The 19,652-nt window shown below is 40.5% G+C and overlaps 1 protein-coding gene and 1 long non-coding RNA gene across 2 annotated transcripts in view; one reads left to right on the top strand and one right to left on the bottom strand.

Annotated features, from left to right (window-relative positions):
• Positions 1-18,922, bottom strand: part of LOC135791339 (uncharacterized) — a 39,223-nt gene extending 20,301 nt beyond the window's left edge. Inside the window, exon 1 of the long non-coding RNA XR_010548008.1 lies at positions 18,797-18,922. This is a non-coding gene — a long non-coding RNA (uncharacterized lncRNA). The remainder of the gene's footprint in view (positions 1-18,796) is intronic.
• The window catches only part of LOC135791337 (uncharacterized), a 157,605-nt gene that overhangs the window by 135,058 nt on the left and 2,895 nt on the right, over positions 1-19,652 (top strand). The window contains exons 9-11 of the mRNA XM_065301717.1: positions 18,879-19,134; positions 19,190-19,306; positions 19,445-19,613. The gene's annotated coding sequence lies outside the window, so the exon portion shown is untranslated. The remainder of the gene's footprint in view (positions 1-18,878; positions 19,135-19,189; positions 19,307-19,444; positions 19,614-19,652) is intronic.

The following is a 19,652-nucleotide window of genomic DNA, read 5'->3' as shown; positions in this document are numbered from 1 at the left end:
GGAAACGTCTTAATCACAATTATATTGCAAAAAATATAATTTACCTTAAAATAAATATAATTTACCGAAAAAGTGAAGTAAAACTTGGACCACCTACTTAGATAATATTTTCACATTCTTCTCATATCCTCTTTGTATTTTTTTTCTTCGTTGTGAGCCACATTTTTGAAATCTTCTTCATACTGGTCTATAGAGACATAAAGCAGTCAACAAATTGTGTTTTTCTCCCCTTCTTTTAGTTATTTATTAACTAATTTAACGTGTCATCAATTCCACTTAATGACTGCTGAGTTGAAGGCGATCTCTGTGGTTCCCCGAAGAGTTCCCAAACACAATAGATACATTTATAACCACACAACACACTCACGCACTTTACATTATGTGTGAACTGTTTTTATTAAACAAAACACATTAAATATTACCCGGAAAGATGATTTCTCGTCTACTAACGCTGAGATATTTGTTTGAAGTTCAAACTACAACTAAAATGTTCCCAAAAATGCAGTTTTCGTTTAGGGGTAATATTTGTAGACCTTGAGTTCAATGAGAAACCCTTTTATTGCTCATTGCGCTAGTCATACTGAAGAATGCATTCTTCTATTGTCAGAAAATTCGAAGGTCCAAGAAAGGTAATAAAATCTGACAAAAAAACAGCAATAAACTTGCAAAAAACTGAGTTTGGGTTACAAAAAAATAGAAGGCCATTCAAGTGATTCGTTTCAAGGAAAGGTTTCGTCGTTTGGTAGTTGAAATACCTCGAGTTTTGTATTATAAAGTGTTGCAGATTTTGAGAAGCATGGGCCGTGATAGAGTTAAGCTGTTGAATGCAGTTTGCTTTCGGTGTGATCTCGGCTGCGCGGAGACATTATGTTTTATTGAGACATAAAACACATTTAATGGTTTTAATGTTTATCGCCGTCACCGTGGTCGGAATCGCGCGCGCGGACTTAGTAGTGCTCAACACGCATTCGCAGGTCTCTACCTTTCTTGTTATTTTCCACCGTAGACATATTGATATAATAAGGGAATGCAAATTGTATGACTTCTTCAACATTGCATCGCGCATTCGAAATCAAGCAGTTTTAAACTTGTTCCTCGGACATTTTGAATCATGCAACAAAAAAATAAATAAAATTCAATTCTGCAGATGTTACAAAAAGAGTTGCAACATATATTTATTCATCAATAAACCGGCGCGATTGATCCGATCGGTTTTTGTTGTTTTGCAACCCCGGCTGGCATCGGGTATAACTTACCGGCTGCAGTATGTAATTGATTTGCGCCATTAAATTTTACACGATTCAAACACGCAAAAACTTTCAACTCGACAAGGAACTGCGCCCGCCGTGCGCCGATAACTCGCATGCAAATGCACTTCGGATGCTGGATCATGGTTACATTTCAGTGCTTCGTTACGAGTAACGAATGAGCAACAACCGCGGCGCGCCGGAGTAAAAATAGAGGACACACAGCCGCAGCACGTTATGCCTTCTGGTGTGTGTAATATTCTTCGGCATCAAGTCGCATGAGAAGGCGATCTGGGCGCTGGTAACGAGACGCCGCGTGTTGTGCAATAAGTTGTGGCGCGCTTTGTCGCGTTTCGTGTCGTGTCTCTTGGTGCTACATGCGCGGACGCCGCCTGGATGAAGATATAAATTTTCTCCGAGAAGCAGATAAATCTCGCCCGAGTGTTCAGGTCTTATCCGAGAAACCAGCCAACCAGAGAAGAAATCAAGACCAGAACAAAAAGAATCCATGCAAGATAGACGAAAATATTTTACTTCTACTAGAATTTCTTAGAAGTGAATATTTTTTATTTTAGTTGGTATTTTTCACCCAAAGCAATAAAATACCTGTTTTTTCAAATAATTTTATATGCCCCCAAATATAATACCTCCGACATAAAAATATTTATCGTGACTGTCAACACTTTTATTGCTTTTATTGCCCTTAATAGACATTAACAAGCGTCAATTATCTGCGCAATGGCCTGCACTAAATCAATCAATTGCATTTAACACTTAAATGATGCAAATAATTGCAATGGAATAATTTATATCGTCTGAAGAGCATAATTTCTACTGTCTTCAGGGAATAATTCGGACCTTCGGTCGTGAGAAACACGGATTCCTGCATGTCCTTTCAGCGCCTCTTCACGGTCGCATTACTGTCGACAAGTAACAATGGACTCATTAGTCTCATTATCGTTCACGTGCCACGTACACGTGAATGCGCTTTGCAGTGGTTCTGAAGCGCCCTCCGCACTCTCCAGCTTCGCGTGGGATGTGGGACTTAATTTCGACCGCCCGACTAACGAATTAGTACTAAATGCACTTTACAACTTCATGACTTCATCTCGAATTACACGGGGGGAAAACTACCGAAGGAAATGTTTGCTAATCGATTTATTACTACCCATATCATTTTTTAGAGTAATTTAAACTTTCTAATTAGAGTTGGAAGAGATTAAACACATTATTATAATGCATAATATTTGTTTGTAGTGATGGGAATGGTTTGAGGTGGAAGTTGAAACGTTAAAACGAAGAATTGATTTTTCAGGCGCGCAACGTGAAAGGGTTTAGCTTCGGACCGTGAGATGGCTATACAGGTGCCATGTTGCAACTAAATACGTGCAGTGCGTGGAATCATGTTTACAGATAGATAAAATAATATAAGAATAACACAAACAATTTCAATGTCAAATGAATCATAAGTGATTCAACTGATTATTTACGCTTCCTATTTTATATATTTTTATTCTTATAAGTATTTCCGTTTCCCTAATGCATTCTGCCCAAATATTCGTTTTGCTTTGCATGACTGCATTCAAAGTTTGAGTCAACTTTGCTTCCTTCCTATTTCTACCCGGTCCCCGCACCTTACAAAATAGATGTGCATCCCTTTGTTATTTATCCGCGTGCAGCCTGTAAAAATCATCGCTTGTTTGTTTTCCGTTTCCGTATTGTGCTTCAAGTTATCTTCTTCGCTTTTTGTGTGCTCAAAAAAGGGACGAATGAAGCAGTTCACCGCGCGCGGACATGGCGACTGCCGGAAACTGTGCGAGTGAGCAGTGCCCATTTGCAGCCAGATAGATGGAAACGCTGAAACGTTGAAAGCAATGGATCCCATATCGCGGATATGGGATATGCGGATATGGAATAGGACTTACTATCCCTGCAGCTAGGGCTCTGCCACTGGTGAGGGTTCTTCCGTTTCCAGTTTCCAGCTGAGTGCACAACTACACAGCTCACTCACACAAACACATAGATAGAGTCTGACAGAAACAAAAAGCAAACAGTGCACGAGTATCATGAAAACCCCTCGTGATATCGTCCCTTTCTGAGCAGACTTTCTTCGTCTGTTTCGCGTCGGCACATCTCCCAACTCTCCCCCCATTGCATATATTGCTTTGTCTGCATTTCAGATGAATGATAACGAGTGGTTATGTCTGTATTGTCACTACGCTTTATCCCTCCGCTCCGCCATCGAGTTTGATCCCTTTTTTGCCGCTTTCTTTGTTTGCCGCCGGCGCCCTATCGCTCCCCATTCCGGCTGGCGAGCGCCGAACGATCGGAACGATGGCCGCGTCCGCGATATGGCTATTTGAATATGTCGCCTTTCGGCCATGCTCTCGGCTACTACATTATATCGGCATGTAATACACTGGGAACCGAGAAAATCAAGGGGAATATGAACAAATACGTAGATAAATCATAATAATCGTAAATTACATCATATAGAATCAGAAAAAAAATTAAATATTCGCAAATAATAATTTACTATTAAAGTAGATAATAAATTGGCGAATGTATGAAAATTCGCAATTGAATATTTATATTTTCCGCGCTGTGGCACAGTGCTTTTTATGATTTGTTGGCCTAATAAATTTAAGCGTTGTATCTGCTTGTGCGAATTGATTGTATAAGTTATGAAGCGCGTGGACGCACAAGAGAGCTGGGACCCGCGTGGTGGACCAATCGAGGCATCTCTCCACGCCGCGTCGATAACTAACGACTGCAGCCAGACCACAAATTTGCATCGAATTATGTGTGCACATCGCACACAGTGCATACACTTTATAATCGCTGTTCCTCGGTGTGTTCCGCGCGAGCTCACATGGACCCATCGCATGGGTTCGTGTGCTTGGGAATGCAAAAAGTGCAATCTTTGCGGGTCACCTCATGTGAGACCACGTTGCACTACGTGCACGAGGACACTGTTCCATTCGAATCTTGTTGTGTGCATTTTTGCTTGAGTGGGTTCTCTGGCCCTGGGAGCCTACGGGTCAACTGCACAATGTGCGCCATATATCAGACTACACAGCACAGGCCAATTTAAAATGTTTTATAGCATTCATCTTTTAATGCAATTATTTGGAGAAAATTTTGGGACCTTGATACTTTGATGCCAATATTGTTTGCAAATGAACCTTGGAAGCTTGATAGCAGGATCAGAAGTTCAGGTTCATCCTCATTCGTAGTATAATCGTATTAGGTAGTGTGCCGGTGTGTGCGAGAGTATTAAAAGGAATTATGCATTTAAAAGCTAACCGAAAGCGCTGGAGGGCTTCGCGCCACGAATGGTGCTCGAGAGGAGTGTGATCCGCACGACTAGGAGTCGAAACGGGCTCGGCAAGTCGGATAACTTTGTTTAATCCGCATAAATATGATGCGAATACGTCCGAGGGTTCGTTATCGCAATTAGAGGCTTTGCGTATGGGCGTTTATTTTATCTCTTTGTTTATTCGACTTTATTAGTCCCCTGGAGGGGGAGCTTAGCATTGAAATGCGAAAATTTCGAGCGTAACCTGGAAAATATTCGCATATAAACTAAAAATAATATTTATCTAATACAAGATGTGTGCAAGTGACAGTATATGATGCCGAAAGTATTGAAACGATTTGCGCGTTTTACTTTTCTGCCGGCGAGGTTGAAAAACGCGGCGAGCATTAGGGCGGTATTATCTTCCGGACCGTTTCCACCTGAAAATGGCCCGCCGTTCACCGCTTAGGTATACACATCGAACGTTCGCCGACATTTTATCATGGCAATTCAAAACCCATCGTCCGTGCACAGATACGAGCCAGGCGCACGTCGCATGAAGGAACACTTTTTTTTTAACATCCTGCAGGTTTAGTCCGGGATTAGTTTATTCCTGCAAATCCACAAAATTTTCAAAAACGAAAAACCACTGCACACAGCATCAAAAGTTTTTCAATTTCAACATTCTGCTACCAACTATACAGTAAAAACGTAATTGTCCTGCAATCCTGCAAGGGAATTCGATATATTGAAAGCAATTGTAATGTGAATGAAAATCTGGTAGTTGTAATGCACAAGACGATGCAGCTAGCGGCAAAAGGAATTGAAACTTTTCAGTGATGTCAGTTGTTTCGCTTCGTTTCAATTTTGTTTCGCGCACAGCTTGCGGATGGCGCGCACGCGCGTACGATGAGCGTTTCGGGGCGAAATGCAATTTCGCAAAACTAATTTCCATACTAATCTCGTCGTAAATCTCGCCCCGAGATCCAATTTTCTTATGTCATATATCTCGCCTCCGCGGCGCGGCCATGCGCTGCTGCTGCGCCTGCGGAGGAAGGAAGAAAGGCAGGACTGCAGGAGGAGCGCGCGCGCTGCGACGAACCAAACTGCTCTGCACGTTTCCAACTTTGCAAACTGTCTCCAACTGATGCACTGCTATAGTTAAAACTTCACAGAATGACGTATTATTCTTGCAGAATATAATTAAACTTCTACAATCTCCCACAATAAGGAGTCTTATGTCATTATCATGTCATTTGTGTTGAACATAACCTATGATTGAGCCTACTACACTACACTTATCGGCAATTATTCAAATTTTATTGTCATTCTACGTTCATGATCACGTTCACTGATTCAGCTACACGTTTGTTACATTAACCGATATTCCAATGAATAAACATCAGTAAAATACAATTTTTTCAACAGTTTTAAACATTTTTGTGATTAAAATATACGATGACTAAAAAAATCGTTATTTCTCAAAATTATGATTAACATCTATTGCCACAACCGACTCAACCGACAAATTACGCAACATTTTCCTGTTTTTTAAATTATTGCGCAATTTGTTCACGTAGATACCTACTTAACGCATTACCTACTAAGTAGGTGTTTGTATGACATGAATATTAATATATTAGACCTAATCAAGAAGTCATTACACTTCCATAGACGCAAAAAACTACTCAAAAAGCTTTTAATTGATTATTCCGAACGTTCTTATCTTTTGCTTGAATATTCAACGTTATAAGTAGTTTTTGTGCATAATTTTGAGATTATATGAGTTGATATCAATCCATTCCTTTTTGTCCGTGTTTGTTAGTTTGTTATTTACGATAGTTTCGTTTTGAGCATTAGTTTAAGTTTTTATCACGCAACCTCCATTAAATCTTTCAACCCTAGATTCTAGGTAGGTGTGAACCGTACGAGCCAGAACTCAGCGACAATGAGAAATGCATCACGAAGATCTAGTCGTCCTCTAGTCAGTTTCAAGTTGTACGCCCGATAGTTATAAACAACAGCGCCGGCCATGCTGAGGCGCACGCGAAGCCAAGCCTCGACAAAAAGTCTCGAGTCTCACCATGCAGCAAGATTCCGAATGTAACAAAGTAACAAGAAACAACCACTCAAGCGCTGATCTATAGCCGTACAAGTTATTGAGTGGCTTTTGCGTTGGTTGCACGCCTGGTGCTTGTTACTTGTAAGTCTTCCCAACTGCAAACAACACAAAAAAGCCACTGCACACACTCAAACGGAAAATAAAGTAGAAAAAATAATAAAAAAATACGAATCAGACCTAAGTGTGCTTAAGTGTCGTGGCCACTCATGGCACATAAGTCACACGCAGAGTGTGTGAATTCCACCAACGAACGCGCATTCAAAGATGACTTACGACTTTTAAGCAAACAATTGATAAAGGCGCAAGCACACCATTTTGTTCGGAGGAGTTGGATTTTTTGCAAACCAGCTTCCAGCTTCGTCGTAAGTCATCCTTTTATACACGGGACATCATTAACGTTAGTTATTGCTCACTTTGGAAGGCGCTTTTAATCTTCGAGTTGAGAGTGTGAAGGACTCCAGGGTGGTGGGCGGCCAACAACAACAGCATCAGCCGGATTCGTTCGCTGGACGACTGGCTGTTATGAACATTGGTGGATTTAGAATTATTATCTCCACGTCCTCCGGCCCGGTCGTTCTTAATTGCCTCGCTTATTCCGCGCGTTATTTATCGTCGCACGTCGCGGCTGTACTCGTATTTATTCGTTAAGTCCAACTTAAATCCAAGTTTTAAATTCGTGTCCAGCCTTATATGATATATTAGTAAAAACTTCTTATTGCATATTGCATATAACATCCAGTAAAAAATTAAAATTAAGTTATTAATGAATATGTATGTTTAATTTATGCGTTTAAAAACTGGATTTTAATTAAAAGCTAAAACCACTTTTTTTGTAGTATACTAAAACTATTTAGAATATCTCTATATAAAGGATTTTAGCCCTAGGAAGACATGAATGATATCCAGCTGTGACAAACTGGTATTGGTACACTTGCCATGCAGAAATCGGATTGCATAAACCGAGCTGAAAGCAAAAACTGCAAATGGCAACTCATGCAGTCACGTGACTCACGAGAACTCTGCTGGTGACCAATTTCATATGCATTAGAATTCACAGTGTGATAGTACTAGATTATAATAAATTACTTTGATTTAAATGTGGTGTTTTTTGTATTAAACCCACGGCAATTGCTTTTTCTATTCATGAAATGAAATTAAAGTGTTTTAACCATTTTCTTCTTTATGTAAAACGCAAAACGATGTGTTTGTGACGTAGTAAATGGTATTTTGACCCAATTTGCGTTTATGTCCAATCGGATACGTGTAATTCCTGGATTTGTTGTTGGTGTACAATTTCTGTGATTTATGAAAGTCGTTTTGCATGCGTACGATATGATTTATGCATGACAAATCATTCATGTGCAACGTAAACAACCCTCGTATATATTTGCGTGTTACTGAATCGCAATAAATATTAAAAATCAGTTGAAAAATCAATTTTAAAATAAAAAGAGTATTTCGCTAAAAAAACACAAAATAAAACACTGATTGACTTGCGGTACAAGTTCTACATCGTTGCTATGGCAACACCACAGTTAAAATATTTTTCCAATTGAAGTTGTTTGCAACTGTGGAGTATTTTGTTACACTATGTAAGTGCTATTCACACTCGGTGGTTCAAGTTTCAAGTTTCGGTTTAATTTGCAATCGCGCCTGTGTTTTATGTAGTTATGCAGTTATTCCGGATAGCACAAGTGTGGTGGAAATGGAAAATACGAGCGTACATGTTGCACTCGCATAAATTTACCACCGGGTTTATCATTTCGAATCAGACGCGTTTTAATTGCGAATTTGCACGCCAATTACATATTTTTAAAAACGGCTGATATTAATGGTTGCAGCCGCACGCGGTTCAAACAACGTATAAATTTGCTCGATATAATTTAATTTACGTTTTCCTTTGAAGATAAATCTGGAAAATTTGTTTTTATATAAAAATTCAGTTAAAATTCCTGTATTTTTTGAGTGTGCAAAAAACATTCGAGTTCTTCGGAGTGAATTTCTTTTGCTTTCGTTTCGCCGCTTTGTAAACTGGGCCTTGCTCTACCTGCAGGTCGGTGTAAAAATAATGATTTGTTCTTATGCGTTTTATTATCGTCGAAATCGTACAAGCGGCTCGTTAAATTATAATAAAATCGGCAATAAAATAAATTTTATGGCGACGATAAACACTTGCCACGCGGTGCGGTGTCCATAATGCAGAGACAAAACTTGAAATCGCCCGCTATGCCAACCCATCAGAGATGACCAACATTTCGCGTTTAATTTAGACATTTTGTCAACTTTCTAAATGAATACAACTTATAAAAATTATATAAGAGCGCCAATACATCAAACGGATGAAGATAGAATAGAAAAAGTTAGGTTATTCCGTAATTATGTCAATTTGCAAACGCTTCGTGGTCAGATCATCACGAAATAATTGAATAAAATTATCGGACGCTTTCGACGCGAATTAAAATTCATAAAATTCATGAGATTATCGCGGCGGACGTCAAGTGCCGCTTAGAGTCGCTGGCGCGTCGCGCTCGGACGCATATCGACGTTTAATTAAATTAATTAGGCAATTTAATAATACCGCAATTACGCGCGATCGCTAACGATTCCCGCCGGTGGCTCCGCCAACAGCCAAGAGAAGGATGTAACACGCTTGCAGCGACTTTGTAAGTGCTCTTGGAAAGAAGCGAATTTTAGCGTTTTAGCTTTACGTGCTCTTTATAATTTAATATAAAATCTAAACGACCAAACAACCAACCAACAACAACCGACGACCAACATACAACCACTTAAAGAATATTCTACGAGTGCCAAATTCGGATGAAACACTTTTTTATTCAAAGAAAAGTGAATAAAGTTTAAAAATACAAAAAAATACAAAATTTTATAAGTTTTTTAAATTTTTTTAGAAATATTCGTAGATAATATTAAATATTTATTGTTTAAGAACGAGAACAACTTGTATTGAGGTAAAAAATAAGTGGCTAAGTAAGTGGTGAGCGCTGAAGACGGCCATGCGAGTCAGTCATTCGACAAGCGATGCGAACATGCAATCAGCTATAATTTGAATAATTTCAGAGTAATTTTAGGACGAGCTCGATCATAACAAGTACTTTCATATTTCTCCATCATCGTGAAATCGGCTACAAAAAAGCAGGACACAACTCTTTAGCAGAAATCATCCAAAACTTAAATACGTCATTGGTAATAATAATTCATAACTAATTCCATGTGTTATTAGTTAATTAACAAAATAATTAATAAAAATCCAATATGGAATAATCTATGGACTAAGTTAACCTTTCGGACGTTTTTTATTTGGTTTTATGTGGTGTTTGTGGCTTCTGGGCGTATTACCATCTTCGTATTCGATCTACTAGCAGAGATAGAATAATGTATAATTTATATTTTTCCTTCTATCTCACGTGTTAATGGCTAATCTATAATTTAGTTTCGTGGAGCGATACATAACGCATCGGCACGCTCTATTAAAAACCGATTTTTGTCGAGTATCTTCAACTGATGGAGACTCTTATAGGCCAGGTCAACCTTGAATGGGCATAGATAGCCGGTGGCCACTTCTCGGTTATTCTCTCATTGAATTTACATTCGGCGGCAAGTGAAACACAAAAAAAACTAGTTGTTGATGGGATTTACGACGCCATCGAAAGTTTTGTAACTTGCTTGATTGAGAAATAAATTATTTTAGCTTTTAAAAACAATTTGGAAAAAACGAGACGAGAAACGTGTTAAAATATATGTGGCCAACATTTAATAGTCGATTTTCGTGCACAGTGTCGCAAAAATTTACGAATGCAATTTGCAACATAGACAGTTTGTTTTGAGAAATAATTTTTATATAAAATATTTGTTATTCGGAACAATTGCCATAAAATTGCAACTGTATTAAATCATAGTGTGATTTGAGGGGTTAAAAATAAGCTAAGGTATTTTTGGTAGCAGTTAGTTGAAAATTTGGGCTCGTAGCTAACGCAGAAACGAATGTTGTTGTTCGTTGTTCGGTTGTTGGACGAAATATAGTGGCTGGCGCTGCCGGCGGCTTGTCGCGCCCGAAACGCGAGCGAAAACCGCAACGAAATTGCACTTTCATTATTTACGAGCGTGTGTGCAGCGCGTTTTAATATGCGAACATGTGTAATGAACAACGGGGCACAACCCAGCGCGCAGGAAATACGACGGGACGCGTAAATTCACGCGTTTCTAGTAATTAAAACTAAAGTGCAACACTTAAATTTCAATTCGAAATCAAAAAAATATACAAACAATCTCAACGCTCGGTCTACTGTAACGCCTAGAATAAAAGACGTTGTTGCGTCAAAATATGGTCGACTTGAGTTTTTTCGACAAAACGAATTATCGCAGCATCACCACGAGAGTGGAGATGTTTACGATGCCACATGCGCGCGTGTGTTTGCCTCTTCTTCGAAAGCGCAGCGCGCAGCATACGAAAGATTTATCGCGCAAGAAAATCTCCATGCCTTAGCATGACCACAGCGTTATTGTATAATTCACCTAAGCGAAGGCCTCGGCGAGCTTCTTATTTCATTCCTGTTTTTAATTCTTCGTTCTCTTCCTTTTGCGTCTCGCGGTGGTCGTGCTCTGCCTTCGGATGCAAAATGGTCGCCTTCATTCTTCATGCCGTCATACCACAAACGATTAAATATTTCGAATGCCCAAAGTGTGATTTCATCCACAAAGTTGAAATTTAATATTTTATAATTCGTCATGTCAGATCGAGTGTGTTAGGCGACACGTCTAATGGTGGCAAATGATAGTTTAGTAATATTTTGTAGTAATTTTTAATCGCGTCGCTGATTTATGCCAAGTGGCACCGAAAGACGTGGGACACAACGAGTTTCAGCGCGACTTTGGTAATCGAAGACACACTCGCGAAGAATTATGACTTCATGTACTCAACACTCGTGGCACGTCGCGTACGTAAATATCGTCAAAACCTATTCCTATTGGGTAGTATGTATATCTCCACACTGGCGCGGCCCCGCTGTTGGTATATGACCATGTGAGGTAACCATGCGAGTAACTTAAGCAAAAACAATCTTTATCTCGGGATTTATGCGTTCTGTGGCGGGCTTGACGCGCGACGTGGTAAAACACGTCGCTGGCATGTCATAAACTACATGGGAAACTTCAGCCAGAGATCTTCAAGACCACGCGAACGAAAGAAAATCGTTGAGTAAAAATTCAGCAAGCGAAAGTAGGTGTTAAGTGTTTTCCTTCAGTGGTACTAAACAGGATCTTTTGGTGTACGGAGAATTACATAAGATTGGAGTCTGTTAAGATACCAGTATACACATTGAATTATTACTCTTAGATAAAGCCCATTCCAAAAGCTTTATCTCGCTGAATATTCGATTCTAAATCTTTTTCACGTTAATTATGAGTTATGATCGTTAAAAATTCGAATAACTTTGGATAAATCTCTTTCGTGAAATAAACCAACATGGCGGAGAGAGAAAATGGTGTTGTTAAAGGGACGGGCGCACGTAAAATATTATCGACGTACGAAATACGGCCGAACCGCGGCAATTACTTACAGCTTAGCACGCAATCTTCGCGGCGGCCTCACTTACGTGCGCTTGCACACGCCGATAAAGCATCCCGCCGATCCTGTGCGCTTTCCTGTGTGTGCCGACCCATGCGAAAGCGAGCCCTCTGCGTGGCGAAAAAAACGAGTACGAGCGCCGCGGCGAAATTTATATGCGTCGCGGCTATATTTAACCGCGTCTTGCACCTTTAATGCACACGCTCGTTTCGGGTTTAATTCCATCGCACGAACCACAGCGCGACCACGAACCAAGCGGAAAGAAAGATTCATGCTTGCGCACGACGCGCATTCATCAAATATCAAGGGCCTATAGCATAGTAGAAATATTACTAAAGTTATAAAATAGAAGAATGTTCTTATTTGGTCACCCTGGTATGGCCTTATCTACGAGTTGGAACGCTGTGCGCCGTCTCGTGAATCAAGCCACCATTTTTCTGCATTCTATATGAACTGGCAACGGATTTAAATCTCAGTCAGCGCTTCGCAAAAGGAGCGTCCGCTGTTGGAGTCTCAGCCAGCGAGCCTTTCTGGTTTTGCCATTTTTCTCCCGGCAGGTCGACGTTCCTATTTCTTATTTCTCGATTCTCACATTGCTTTATTTTTGGTCCGTGTACCAGAAGTTCCCGAGTTGATGACTGGTTTATGGCTGAACTTCATCATGTGAACTTTTCACGCTGGACTTCACATAAACCAATAGAATTTTTTGTTTTTGTAACATTAGAAACTATTTTTGTAAAATTCTTTGCGTAACGAGTTTATTTAGCGCATTGTAAGATAAGACTGTCTATATTGGTACGCGGGGTTGAAATGTGTTGGGGGTCGTATGGGGAGACGTTAGTGCGATTTATCGTCGCAATTCGACGGTGCCGGTCTGCGCCATGCCCTCAGGCCACCTCAAGCTGAAATAAGGGATGCCGGAAAACAGCCGGAGGCGGTGAGGCGGCGTCGTTAATGGCGACGCCGGAAAATTGTGCGCCCGAGCCGAATGCGCGCTTCATTATAACGAAAATTGGTATCTACCGTTGTCTGCCGCGTGGTAGAAATAAGCCGTTACATTAAGATTGATAACTGCCGCTTACACAAACGTTTGCCCATTTGCACCGCCTACCATGAAACTCATGAAAACGCGCTTGTTCATAGAGGTATCGCTGTAAATTCCCTTGCTTGGAAAATTTAGCCAAGAGTAATTAAAACGTTAAATTAAGAAATATTTTACATGCCTACCAAATAATTAGAATTTACGTTTGTGAAATGAAAAATGTTATAAGTCATCTTTTGTGCACTTAAACATTGTGAGTTTATCTCCCGAAGGGTTGTACTCACATCTAGTTAAAGTTGGAAAAAATTGCTGCCGAAATGGCACCGAATTGCGCTTGAAACGAGAGCGAAACGGCAGGTTTATCACGTCCAACGACCCAATAACTATTAAGATATCAATCTAGGGTGCATAAAAATTTAATGAAACGCAACCTCCTTTATACGTGTACAGCAACAAAAGTACCAACGTGCGGAAGGTAACTTAAAGGAGCACGAAAGCTCAACATCAAGATGCTTATAAGAAAGCCACTTTTTCGGCGCGCGCGCTGCGGTGTGCGTCGAGTCATAAGCCGACACCTTTCCGGAGAGGGGTCCGCGTTGATATTATGCAAAAACTCGTCGAGATGGCCGCACGAAATGGCTCCGAAAGTCACGCGTTTAATCGCCGCTTCTTTTTAAATTTAAAATTGCAATCTCGCTCGTTTTGCCACGGTCATAACTGGTAGGCTTTAAGCTGCGGAATAAAACAGAAGCTGCTCGAAATTGGCTAACTTTATAAGAAATAAAACACGAGAGGGGATATCTTAAGTTTTAATAAAAATGTATTCATATTCATGTAAACCCACGGACTGCAAAAAAATTTACATTCAGATCTTAAGATTCGGATATTTTCGGTTAGAATTTTAAAACGTAAACAATATTTCTAAGAAATATTCCAATGGCATTGAACTCTGAAAAGAGTCATGTGTCCTTGGATGTTAAAAAACTCTGCAATTATATTTACCCCTCAATTCTGCACGCAATAAACCAAAACCAATAGGTAATAAACTTAGCTTTAAAACGTCTAAAAAGGTTTACAATCTTTGCAGCAATCGAAGGACACGTTTTTATGACGCAGAAGGCTTGAATTCCTTTCTAGGAATACACTAGCAATAGTTTTTTGTGCGCCGTTTAAAGGGTACGCAGGCCGGCGTAAAAAAAGCGTTGACCTTGTTGTCCCTTGTAACAATCGGTGCGGTTTGTTTGTTGCGCCCATGTTGAGGCACCCGCATCGCCTTCTGACCACCGCACAACATGCACCGAGGATACCATGAGTCTCGCTACAAAAGGGCAAAAACATTTATAGCCGGAACGGATATTAAACATGACCTCGAAAATAATATCGGCGTTGCATCGATTGTTTCGGCCGTGTTTAGGGTTAGTGCTTGACCACACCAAGAGATTCAAGGGTCAACCAGAAGGGTGGGATGTACAGAAAGCTCGCCGGAGCAAAATTCCATTTAGTTAGATACTCACTGTGCTCACCTAAACGCTGAAAACACGAATTTTCCTCCGAATGAATGTAAACAACGCTTTAATAATGGTAATGTGCAATGTGTTTCGTTAAAAACTCGGATGTATGCGGAGGTGTATAATGTGCAGTGTGTGTATATAGAAGCAGTGTAATATAATATTCTAAATGTGTAATTAAATTAGGCTTAAAGTGACCATTAAACGAGCTCGCCGAAATGAATAGCTTAATATAAAATAATAAAACGCCTATAAAATAATAATCCGTGTGCAGTGTGTGTATATGTGTGCTGCAACAGCGAAGAGCCAGTAATGGCGCATTCCGACACATCCAGAATTGCGGCGTTTATTACGTCCGTGTGGACTGTTCGTACAGTTGTGTGCTGTTTGTGCGTCTTCGGCGCGCTCGTCCGATTTACATGGCGGAATAATAAACAGGCCATCAAACGCGTCAATAAAACTGACATTGATGCGATTTAGCGAATGCGAACGACGCTTCTTACGCGCATTATCGCCCATAATACACATATATCTATAACCTGGATGGCTTACTCAACCAAAACATTAATTTCTTCATTGTAAAATGTTAAATGTCTGATGAAATTCGACCGCAATGTGTGCGATATTGTCCTAGGTTCGAAATGTTTGATAGCCGTTGCATTGTATAACCAAATGTTACATTTATTGCGACTAACACACGACTAAACAGTAGTAAACATAAACAAGCCATAACTTTGATTTTTACTGCCAGTAAAAGCAATCGTAAACTCCAAAAAGCTCAAACATCCAACAAGCGCAACAATCCGACAAGTTTTGATTTCAACTGTTTGCTAAATTTAATTTTTTCCCTTCTAAAATCTAGAGTTTATCACGGTGTTATTCCGTGAGCGCGATACGCCACGATTTTGATCTCAATTATTCCCGAGTTCAGTCCCAATTACGGTCACGTTTTTCTTTCACATTGCAAGCCCAATAAGTTAACGTTTTTTTCACCTTACACATTACACGTTACCAACACGTAGTTACTCCGCCCGTTTCGACTCGCTTTCGTCATTTTTCATTAATCTTTCATACATAGTTTAACATCGCATAAGATTTTTGCTCCTCGTGCCTACAGCCGAGTGCCTATAGGAAAAACTTCACGATTTCCGATTGAAATCGCTGACATAAGTAAATGGCTAACTACCGATTACGTGCGCGGTAGTAAACTAAATATTATGCATCGCCTGCGCCCGGGATCGTGGCCGGCGTCGTGATAGCCGCATAGTTTACAACACGTACATGCATGTAAAGTGCGCATGCAGTCATGCGATGACCATGTCGCATGTTGCAGCCTGAGTACACGAAAATATCATATATAGAACCCTAGGTACCTACTGGCAAGCACATCGAAATATGTTGCATAAAATTACACACTGGTGCTTTACTACACCACAAGCTTACTATTCGTGGTTCTTATCGTATCAATTTTAACTCAATGTAATACCTATGAGGGTACGTTGGTATCAAATATCGTGATTTTAATATCTAAAATCAACAAAGAAAGAGAAAATTCAGTATCCGTCGGATCGGATGAAGCCGCTCGGCAGACTGCATCAAGGAAATTGTACGGTTTTGTAGTAATTTCGGGTTTATTTTGGGTTTTAAGACACGTTGGATAATTGTCAGAAAAATGGGCGCAGTGAGTTGAGGCAAAGTTTTAAAATAACGCCAATTTGGAGCTGTAAAAGTGAAGATAATGGGCGAATAAAGGCTGCGAGCGAGTGGAAACGACGCCATTTTAGTGTCGTGCAGACGTGCGCGCGTTTCAACTCTACCGTCGTACCCAGGCACAAACCCGTTTGCGTTGGGTTTACATTGTGTATAGTGTAGACATGGCAGACCAAAACTAACTCTACACTTTAAAAAATTAAGTTTTAGTTAAGTTTTAAATAAAAAATAGCAAATTTTTAGATACAAAAACTGCAAATTTGGTTATAACCGTTCTCAAACATGTATTTTCAATATTATGTTTGTTGACTATAGTATAGAAGAGATGGTTTTCCATGCAGGTGGTTAAAACGTTGTAAACATTTTTCTACTCATAGGGAAACCGAACAAGCTGGTTGAAGCAAATGCGGCCGTAACACTCTACGTTATGTTCCTGTTTATAGGCGCCCAAATAGCGCGTTTATAAACCCGGCAGCGTGGCGAGGAAGCAAAGGGCACCGTTTTCATTTCGTAGATTATTATTGCATCCCTTATTTCCACGTCTCCAACCGCACATTACTTATTGATGCTAGCGCAAAACGCGTAAATACCTAGGTATATCAATAACAAACGATAAATTTACCGCAGAGTGATTTTAAAGATATACACTGATGATGGTCGTAATTTGAGTCTGGTGTCGTTGATTATATCCGGCTACATCGAGAGTAATCAATGCGAACCACCGCGCCCCTGACTAAAATCATTCGGTAATAATCAGCCGTGTGCGCGGCGGCGGCTATTAAAGGCAATTATATCGAAATTACACTTCAGTTTTGTCTGCGCCGGTGCACACACATGCGACGCGCGCATGCAGGCCGCCATTACCATCGTGGATATGTGAGCTCGCGAGCATAATGCGATCGCAGGGCTTTAATTTACTCGGCGGCGCATGCAGCAGGGATTTTTACTGTTAGGCCAATTTTATGTAATTAACGTGCATTATTTTTGCACACACACTCACGCTAATATGAACAAAATTAATCGTTGGGTGCTTGCATGAAACATCAAGGCGTGGTGATGTCAAATTACCTCCACAATGAAAAATTATTCTCCGAAAATTAAAAATAGTTGAGAGGTATTTTTAACCTTTGAATTTATATTTATAACGCGTCACTTGGTCTTCAGTCAACGGGTGCTGGTGTAGAGTATGTTAGCACATTTTAGTTTGTCGACTTTTGCGTTTTACTTTCCGGCCAAACCGAGCGAGTCCTTGACTGGACTCACTGGCATCACGATTGAATTTATAAAGTGCGCCGTTTGTTGGCGCGTCGGCCGAAAAATTCGAGTGAAATCTCGCATGCGAACACGTCGGAACGCGTTTTGTTTTATGTATGAGTTCGTATCCAAAGCATGCGAGGGTCATGTGACGTGAGCACCACGCACTTTAAAATTATCTCGAGCGGCAGTCGAGGAGAGAGCCGCCGCTGAGCTTTTGAGCATTCTCAGCAAGCAGTGCACTGACCCATAATTTGATAAATTTCCAAGAATTCCTGCATCATACAAACATTTGACCTATTAGATAACTTTCTAAATAATATTCAGATGAATCAAAACTGTAATCTCCGAGTGATACTCGATAGTTACAATAATTATTACTTGATGCAGTAGTGTAATTGAAATTGAAAGAAAATTGCTCCCAAACTTGGTGCTGGATGCCTTCCCGAACGAGCTCTCGCCTTGTGCAGCAGCGTTGCTGCAGCTTGGGCGCACGCTTTAATATTATTGATCAATAAAACTGGCAGACTACGAGCTGTGCGGCGCAACGAGCGCGCCGGAAATCAGGAGCCGCTGCAGGAAAGCGCCGACAGAGGCGGCAACACTTGACCCACAAACTTATCCGACAAGGAGATCCGAGCTGGTTCGCTCGGGTGTTCGAAAGCGTAATGAGAATGAGGAATTTCGTGCCGCGGCGTCTCTCTGCCAGAATGCCAGCACCAGCTCCAAAACTTTCCAACTTCCAGCGTCGACAAAAACAAAAACAAGCTCGTCGCGCGTCGCCCGGAATCCCGGCCAAAGCTCTAGCGTCTTAAACTTTGCGGTCTCCAGAATGTGCAATATCAAAACGCCTCACGAGCATTCAGGCACGAATATATGCCTGCTGGCGCTTTGCTAGAGTTTTGCCTGTTTTGCAAACCTTGCAAGCTTATCACAAACAACTCGTAATTCACATCCACCTAACCTTCAGGACTACGCTTACTACAACTAAAACACCCAAATACGTCAAAAATATGTAAAACAAGTGAACTCACCCACAGAACGGCAAAATAAAGGCAAAGCAAAATGTAGCAGGCAATGTGTGTGTTGTTAGAGCAGCTTTGATTTTTGTTGCAGGTTATATTTTTAACGCGCGAAAGCGACATACATGCAAGCGATGCGACGCAGACTGGTTTGGTTAGTTTTCGGGCATGCTCTAGTAGTAGTAGGGGAACACGATGGCTGACGCAGGTCGCACTCCAGTCGTGCTGCATCAGGGACCCTTTGACATGTGTGCCATCAGTAAAAATGATCTGAATATCTACCAAAATAGTGAACTAACTCCTGGCGACTCCAGATTCAGCAAAGTTGTGTCTACTGCTTCAAAATCAAGGTAGGATTTTATTCCTTATACCTACTTTTTTTAACCGCAGCATGTGCTTGTCAAGTGTGCGTTGCGTGTTGGGAGCAAAATGCGCCGCGTCCCTAGCGGACCGACGCCGCGCCAAGCTACGCCACGCCCTACTCGGCGGCCATTAAGCTCTCCCTGCCGCATTGCATGCTGGGTAAGTACGTCGTGTTGCCGACGACAAAAACATTCGTCTATCTTTTTCTAACATACATATTCAACCCAAAACACAGCAAAAAAATAACAAAAACGAAGAAATTTTAAATGATCAAAGCTCAATTTCCGTTTTGTTTAGAAATTTACACTGTTATTACGACTGTCTCATTCATCAAGACGATGGGATGAGCTTGAAACTAGTTGCAAGCATGTACATGATGCAATTTACAACATTTAATTACAATCTAAATAGGATCTACGAGTTTATCTACTTCATGCAGTTCGTAAATCAACGCAGGAATTAAAATGTAAATTGAAAACTTATTTTTATATTTACTCAATTATAT

Source organism: Atheta coriaria, unplaced genomic scaffold (assembly GCF_025399875.1).
Source record: "Atheta coriaria isolate IRGN ID8LTWV9N9 unplaced genomic scaffold, Caltech_Dcor_3.1 hic_scaffold_4_pilon, whole genome shotgun sequence".
NCBI classification, from domain to species: Eukaryota; Metazoa; Arthropoda; class Insecta; order Coleoptera; family Staphylinidae; genus Dalotia; species Dalotia coriaria.
This window is presented reverse-complemented; position numbering and strand designations above follow the sequence as displayed.